The sequence below is a fragment of the Anas platyrhynchos genome, chromosome 2 (genome assembly GCF_047663525.1).
Source record: "Anas platyrhynchos isolate ZD024472 breed Pekin duck chromosome 2, IASCAAS_PekinDuck_T2T, whole genome shotgun sequence".
Lineage (NCBI taxonomy): Eukaryota > Metazoa > Chordata > Aves > Anseriformes > Anatidae > Anas > Anas platyrhynchos.
This window is the reverse complement of record NC_092588.1, coordinates 60,705,816-60,713,779: the sequence shown is the minus strand read 5'-3', so window position 1 is coordinate 60,713,779 and position 7,964 is coordinate 60,705,816.

Genomic DNA, 7,964 nt, shown 5'->3' with positions numbered 1-7,964 from the left:
TACTGTGAAGAAGCTTTTGTGAGAGCATTCATGTTTCTGTCTGTGTGGTGGTTTCCCACTGATGGCTACCTAAGCTCCGCCACAACTGTTCTCTTACTCCCCTTCCTCACCAGAACAGGGTGAGAAAATATGATGAAAAAAAGCTCATAGGTTTAGATCAGGTCAGGGAGATCGCTCATATGTTACCCTCATGGGCAAAACAGACTCAACATAGGGAGATTAATATAATTTATTCCCTATCACTAGCAGACTAGAGCAGTGAGTAACTAAAACCAAACTGCAAACACCTTCCTCCCATCCACCAGCTTCCACCTCCTCCCCCTGAGTGGTATAGGGGAGGGAGGAATGCAGGCTGTGGTCAGTCCCTAATACTTTTTCTCAGCAGATCCTTCACGGTCACTCTCTGCCCCTGCTCCACGTGAAGTCTCTCCCACGGGGTGCTGTCCTTCCCCAGCTGATCCCACATGGGCTGCCCACAGGCAGCAGCTCCTCAAGCACTGCTCCCACACGGCTCCGTCCCACGGGGTCCATGGTTGGGCGGCAGCTCCCCCCAGACCCCCTGCTCCTGCGGGGGCTCCTCTCCACGGGCTGCAGCTGCGGCCCGGGGCCTGCTCCTGCGGGGGCTCTCCATGGGCCGCAGCCTCCTCCAGGCCACATCCACCTGCTCCAGCGGGGGCTCCTCCACCCACGGGGGGGCTGCAGTGTGGAGATCTGCTCCATGGGGGACCCATGGGCTGCAGGGGGACAGCCTGCTCCACCAGGGGCCGCAGGGGAACTGCTGCTGCCTGCCTGGAGCACCTCCTGCCCTCCTGCTGCACCCACCTTGGGCGGCTGCAGGGCTGCTTCTCCTCTCTTTCTCCCTGTGAAGCAGCTGTTTTTGTTATTTTTTTTTTCTCCTTTCTTCAATATGCTCTCACAGAGGAACAAGCGACATCGTTTCTTGGCTTGGCTCTGGCCAGCAGTGGAGCCCTTATCTAACGTGGGGCAGCTTCTAGATTCTTCCCACGGAAGCCACCCCTATGGCCCCCTGCTACCAAAACCTTGCCACGTAAACCCACCAGAGCAACTCTTTCAGTGAAGACATTTTTCGTAAGAACCAACCGAAACCTCCCCTGGTACAACTTAAGGTTTTTTGCTCGTGTCTTGTCACTTGGGGCTTGGGAGAAGAGAACGACCCCACCTCTCTGGAGCCTCCTTTCAGCTTCTTGTAGAGCACAGGAAGGTCTCCCCTGAGCCTCCTTTTCTCCGGGCTGAACAACCCCAGCCCCCTCAGCCGCTCCTCACCAGACTTGTTCTCTAAACCCTTCACAAGCTTCAGAGCCCTTCTGCGGACACGCTCCAGCACCTCGAGGTCTTCGCTGAACACAGTGCTCGAGGTGCGGCCTCACCAGAGCCGAGCACAGAGGGACAACCGCTTCCCTAGTCCTGATGGCCACTCTATGTCTGATACAAGCCAGGTGCAGAGATATTTCTATACCTATATATGCAGCACTAGTACATGTTCCTTGGAAAACCGGTCAAACTCTCCTCAAACCCCGTAAATTGATGGTTTCCTCTAACTGGCACTGACACTTCAGCTGGATCCTCTAAATCCCATTTAACCGCTTGTGCTTCCTAAGCAGGTGACGGAAACTCCTAACCGCAGAGCAGAGGAGTTGTAGTTCTGTCTACAGGCAATATTTGGAAGTTTGGAAGATGCTTCCCTTGCTCAGCTGCCATCCCGATGTTAATCAATCAGCCGATCTTTTGCCTTCCAGCAAAAGTCTTGATGCAGTTCTTAAGGAAAGTTATATCTGAAAATCCTCAGCCAGCTCTGTGCACGCCAAACCTTTCATGGCACTGTGCAAGGCGCGGATGGCAGCGATAAATCAGGTTGTGGAATGAATGGCAACGTGTGGGGAAGGAATTTGCAGGTGGCGTGGCGCAGCTTCGCAGGTGCCTGACTTAGAGGTAATGAGGAAACAAGCGGGAGAAACAAAAACTTGAGCAAGGCTGAGATCCAGAATTGGCTACAGTGTTAAAGAGGACCTTTGGGCAGTGGGCAATTGCAGGCTGGCTCCAGGCGCATGCCTGAGGGTCTCTGACCAACTGTGGGATAGATTCGGGCGCGTGGACAGCACGTGGGGCTAGCGGGAGAGGACATGTAGGAGTGAAAAAGGGCAAGAAACGCCTCCTGTTCAAGAGCCATCAGGAGTCTGTGTCTTGCATCCCTTCAGCAACACAAATATTTGGCTCCAGATCCAAAATGTCACGTATTTGGCAATTTTATTTATGGTAGCACTCCCCTCCCCTCTTTTCCCTCCCCTCCCCACCCCTCCTTTCCCTCCCCTCCCCTCCCATATACTCCCCTCCCATATACTCCCCTCCCCTCCCCTCCCCTCCCCTCCCCTATGCTCCCCTCCCCTCCCCTCCCCTCCCCTATGCTTCCCTCCCCTCCCCTATGCTCCCTGTCCATACACTCTGCTACACTCCCCTCCCCTATCCTACCCTACCCACCCCTACACTCCCCTCCCCTACACTACCCTACATTATCCTTCGCTACATTCCCTTCGCTACACTACCCTACATTATCCTATGCTCCCCTCCCCTACGCTCCCCTACACTCCCCTCCCCTACACTACCCTACACTGCCCTTTGCTACATTCCCTTCGCTACACTACCCTACCTTACCCTATGCTCCCCTCCCCTACGCTCCCCTACACTCCCCTCCCCTATCCTACCCTACACTCCCCTAAGCTCCGCTCCCCTACACTACCCTATACTCTCCTATGCTCCCCTCCCCTCTACTACGCTACACTACGCTACACTACCCTATCCTACCCTCCCCTACACTATCTTCCCCTGCCCTCCCCTCCCCTCCCCTGCCCTCCCTGTCCCTCCCCTCCCCTCCCTTCTTTTTATTCCCTCCCCTCCCTTCTTTTTATTCCCTCCCCTCCCCGCTTGTCTTCTTCTCTCCTCTCTTCTTTCTTTCGGGCAACTTCAAATCGCTTCAGTCGTTCTCATAGCTCCTATCCCTGGCTGAGTCACGGGAACCCATCAGCAGCAACCAGAAGCGCTCCAGCTGCTGTGTCACTGGTCGAGCAACAGTCTCCAACTGGGAATCGATGACTTCCTTCTGTGGCTCAGACAGGTGCCTTGCAGTTCCACCGTGGCCTGGACGTGTCCTCTTGCTGTGTCCCCACCTACAGCGCAGTTCTGCTTAGAAGCGGCAGCAGGGTTTGGAAGTAGTCCCACTCCTTCCTTTTTCAATGGGTTAGCTTGGCTAGCCGGGTGGTGTCTGTCAACAGAAGACAACAAAGAGATTTGGGTTAGAAACAGCTAACTGAGTAGTTCCTTTGCACAAGGGCAAGGACTATTTACCCCTTCCTAATGGAGACTGCAGTGTCAGAGATAATGACAGGTCCTTCAGAGAGCTTTGAAAGATCCCTTGGGGATGCTGAGTCCAGAGGAAATCTGTCTAAAGTACACCGTGGAATCACTCTGGATTACTTCCTAGCATAGAAGCATCTATGCTGATACGGCTTCAGCTGGTTGCAGTGTTCTTCTTCTCCTCATACCTAAAGTAAGGTAAGAGGTCTCAATGCAGATGGAAAGACTGAGAACTATAGAAATCACTGATGTGCTTTGAGAACTTCTAAGAACTGAGAACTAAATAAATCCAATGCTGTAACATTAAGGATTGCTTAGAAAAGGAAACGTTAAAAACAAGTAAAGGAGAAGAACAAGTAAGCTTTCTTAAAGTATCTATTCTATTTAAAGGATCTTTAAATAAGTAAATAAGTAATGAAATATATACGCAGAGAGATGGATAGATAGACAGAAACCTAAGAAACTGCTGCGCAGGTTAGCTTCTTGCTGTCTTTTCTCAAAGTGCTAGTGAATACAGCATCTGTGTGCCTTACAAGCATTGCCCTCAGTCCACCACAGGTACACACGCGAGGACAGCCTGCAGGTTGCGGAGGCAAAGAAACTGCTCTGGCTGGATGTGAAGAGCCAAGACAGAAGTTGCTGTCAGGGAAAAGATACGCAGAGGGGATGGATGAAAAACACGGAGTGCGCTTCCGACCTTCACAACTTCTAAGCAAGTGGAGATGAGGGTGTGGAAGAAGCAAATCAGCTGCTGATCGAGAAGCAGCCTGAAGATTGTCCTTAAGCAGGGCCTTGCATTCTTCGTTTTTCTAGCATTGCTTGCCTTCAAGTGCACGATCAGGATTTTATTAACTTTTATTAACTTCTACCACTACAGAAATGCACCGGATTCTTTCACACTACTTACGGGTGGTAATTGGAAATATTGGTCTGCATTCTCTATTGCCTTCTTCATCTCAATTCTCTTTTGGCCTGTGAAGCTTTTTGGATCAGAGGAGAAGATCCGCTGTGATACGGAGTTTTGGATACTGCAAAGGAAACGAAGAATCGTACTGACAACTCTTGTCAACCTCCCCCGCAACCATCACAGAAAAGAATACCGAAAGAACACCGCTTTCTCATGGGAAGCACAAATTTGAGCATAGGTGTCCTCTAGCTGAAGCGAGGTGAAGCAGGTTCCAAACAAGGTGAAGGAGCACACCCAGAAGCATTTCCATCAAGCTGTGTTTTCAAACAAACGGTTTAAAGACTTAGATTTTCTTACAAGTGAAGAATGAAGCAAGAAAGAAACGAAAATTACCTGGACATCCAGTTTTCCTCTGGCTTGCTTTGCTTCTTTCCGAATCTGAGTCTGGAGTGACAATCAGGGAGCAGCATTGTGCAGAAATGCCAAAGCCTCCCCAGCTTGTTGTACCTTCATCAACAAGGCCTTTGATACTGCTGCCTCCTCAGCAACATCAGCAATTTCCTAGGAAAGCTGGTGTCCACCAGGTCCAGTAGGAATGGGAAACCCCTCTTGCCACAGCTTCACACTCACACCAGAGTTGGCAGGACAGGCCGACGGACAGAGAAGGGTCTGGAAGAGGGTTAGAAAACAGACTTGAAACAGATTTCCGTCAACCCAGGACAAATTCCTTGCTCATCCCTTCCAACTGAACTCAGAGTAGAAGGAGGTGATCCCAAGCTGCACTCCTGACATCTATGCTGCAAAGTCATCGAATGTGACATGGTACTGCACCAGCCTGTTAGGAACAGAAACAGGACTTTGAAGGTTATGCTGTCCACCAGCTTGAATGAACTCGCTCCTAGGTGCAGTTGTGTCCAAGCCATTCTGTTGCTAGGCGTGTTGTGCAAACAGACAGCTGAGTAGTGGGGAGAGGACGTGCTGCTGTCTGCAGTGTGACCTCAGCGCTTACCAAACAGTAGGGAATACACAGAGAAGGGCGTTAGGAAAACTTCAAGCCCCAGATACATTTTAGGTGGAAACCATGTTTCCCAAGATAACACTGGACACAACTCCATAATCAAAATGTGTTCATTTCTTGGTTCATCCAACTCCTAGGTTTTAGGTTTAAAACGTTTCTGTCTTGGCTTAAAGCGCTCTCCCAGTCTCTATTTCCAGTTCCTACGATTTCCTGAAATAGCCAATCCCATGTTTTTCTTTGTACAATCTCCCAGTCTCTTCGTTTTCCTCTCCCCAAGAAACTTAGAACTGCTCTCTTCATACTTGACAACTAGATATGGAGCTGTATCAGCCAGAAGGAAGTTTCCTTCACACTTTCCGCTTCTTACGGTACCTGGACTCTCACCTGTACTCTTACTCGCCCTTCCTACATTAGCACAAAGAAAGCTGTTTTGGAGATCTGACGTCTTGTTCTCCAGAAGCTACCTTGAATCACCTTTATAAGAGCTGTCCCACGCTGCGAGCATAAGTCTTGCAGTCTGGCCAGATATTTGCCTTCCAAGTCAATAACCAAATCTGTCAAGTTAAGAACATGGAATTAATGGAAAGGAAATCCTTTTATTTTCATTTTATTTTATTTTATTTTATTTTATTTTATTTTATTTTATTTTATTTTATTTTATTTTATTTTATTTTATTTTATTATTTTTATTGTATTTTATTTTAATTTTTTATTTTTATTTTATTTTATTTTATTTTATTTTTATTTTTATTTTATTTTATTTTCCTAGACCAAGAAGGAATGAATTGTGGGGAACAAACAAAACTCAGGTGAAAAATATAATGACAGTTCATGCAAGCAATGTTTATGTGTAAGCCCTTGTAATCTGTACCACAGAGACTATAGGGGATCTGTACTACAGCAATAGTGTTCTTAATATAACTTTCAAAGGTAATGAAGTTAAGGCTGATTCAGTTCTAGTCTGACTTCTATCACCTTGCCTAATGAAAAAGGGAAACATTTGTGATTGGTGGTTAGTTGATGTAAAACGTATGACTAGCTGCTTTCCATCTCATTTCTTATTGACTGCTGACAGTGACTGGCATTTCTTGAAGTAATGTAAATGTTTTAACAAGTGTACTGGGTGTAATGAATGCCAGAACAACACATGCTGAAATCCTTGCTGCACAGAAAAGCAACCAGTCAAGATTTTCTTTTGACTGGAGTGAAACTTTGAGGCACCATCTTTAGCAAGGAAACCGTACTTCAGTCCTGAAGTGCTCTCAATCTTTGGCTTCCCTACGAAGATGTAGAATTACTCTAGTTGCATTGACTTTGTCAAATGTGCAGTTATGTTCTCTGACCTGCTGCAAAACCATTGAAGTCAGCAGGTAATCAACATCCATAAGATGGTAAGTTTTCTGTTACTGCTCATTCTAGTTGAATTTTGGTTATATTTCCAAATTTTTCTTAAAGCAAAGCACCTCATTTTCTTTAAAAAACAAACAAACCACAACCACCACCAATCCTTCTAATCATACAAAGATTAAAAATACATTTTCACCTCTTCAGATAAACCAGAGATTGAACTAAATGTACTGTAGCACTAAATCATGTTTTAATTTTATCTGATGGTTGTTTATAAATTTCACAATAGAAACAAATTCAGTAGTACCATCCGTGTAACCAGAAACATGGACAGTTGCATATGGCTTCACTCAAAACTGCCATTTCTTCAACTCCTATCTACCTTTCTTTGTATATTACCTTCCACAAAGAAAAAGGATGATATTAGTTAACTGCGCTGGCTCTTTTCATAAAAGAAAATATCAATTCCAAAAAAAATCCATGTTTTGATAAAATCTCTTTACTAGCTAATCCTCAGCTGTCTGAGTCCCTTTTTATATATGGTGCAAGAGAAGGCAGAATAGACTGCATATCCCACTCTGATAAAACAGTCTTGCTTATAAAAGATAAGTTTTTGGACAACCAGAAGAAGTAATAGGCACCATTTGAAATCTGATCATGAAAATACCCATCTGATTGTGATGCTATGCCATAGGTCACAGTTTGGTCACATATTCCAGGATTTATTGCAGCTGCTTTTAATGATTTTGTTACTGTCCCATGCTGAAAACAGGATAACATCTTTGTTGGTTTTTTTTTTGTCATTTATCCAAGTATTAAGACTTTTTTTTTGAGAGAGAAAGTATAAGGACTTATAAGTGGGGGAAAAAAATAGAGTTAAAAACTTTTGTTTGTGTTTCAGAGACCAACTCATCCAAGTAAAAAGAAAGTAACCAGCATCAACTTTTAAATGTGTCTGTTTAACTACTCTGCAACAGACAGAACTATAATATCTTTAAAGGGGTGATTTACCTGGTAGGGAAGCATAAAAACAGTACTTATGTTTATTTTATTGCACATGTAATAGTGCTCGTTTAAGGTAATGAGCTTAAATTGCATTGAAAAGGAATCGGTTAGTATGAAAGAGTGATTTAATGAAAGGGTTTTTATGAGATTATTCCAAGAGTGGAGGAGTTGTCTTTTTAATAGAACTACATCAAAATGTTATTCCTGCCATTTGTCATTGTTTTGTCGTATGTCTGCTGTGTACCTAAATGCTTCTGTGTTCCGCATTCTTTAAAAAAAGCAACAACTAATCATTGAAGGAGTTACTTGTAATAGAAA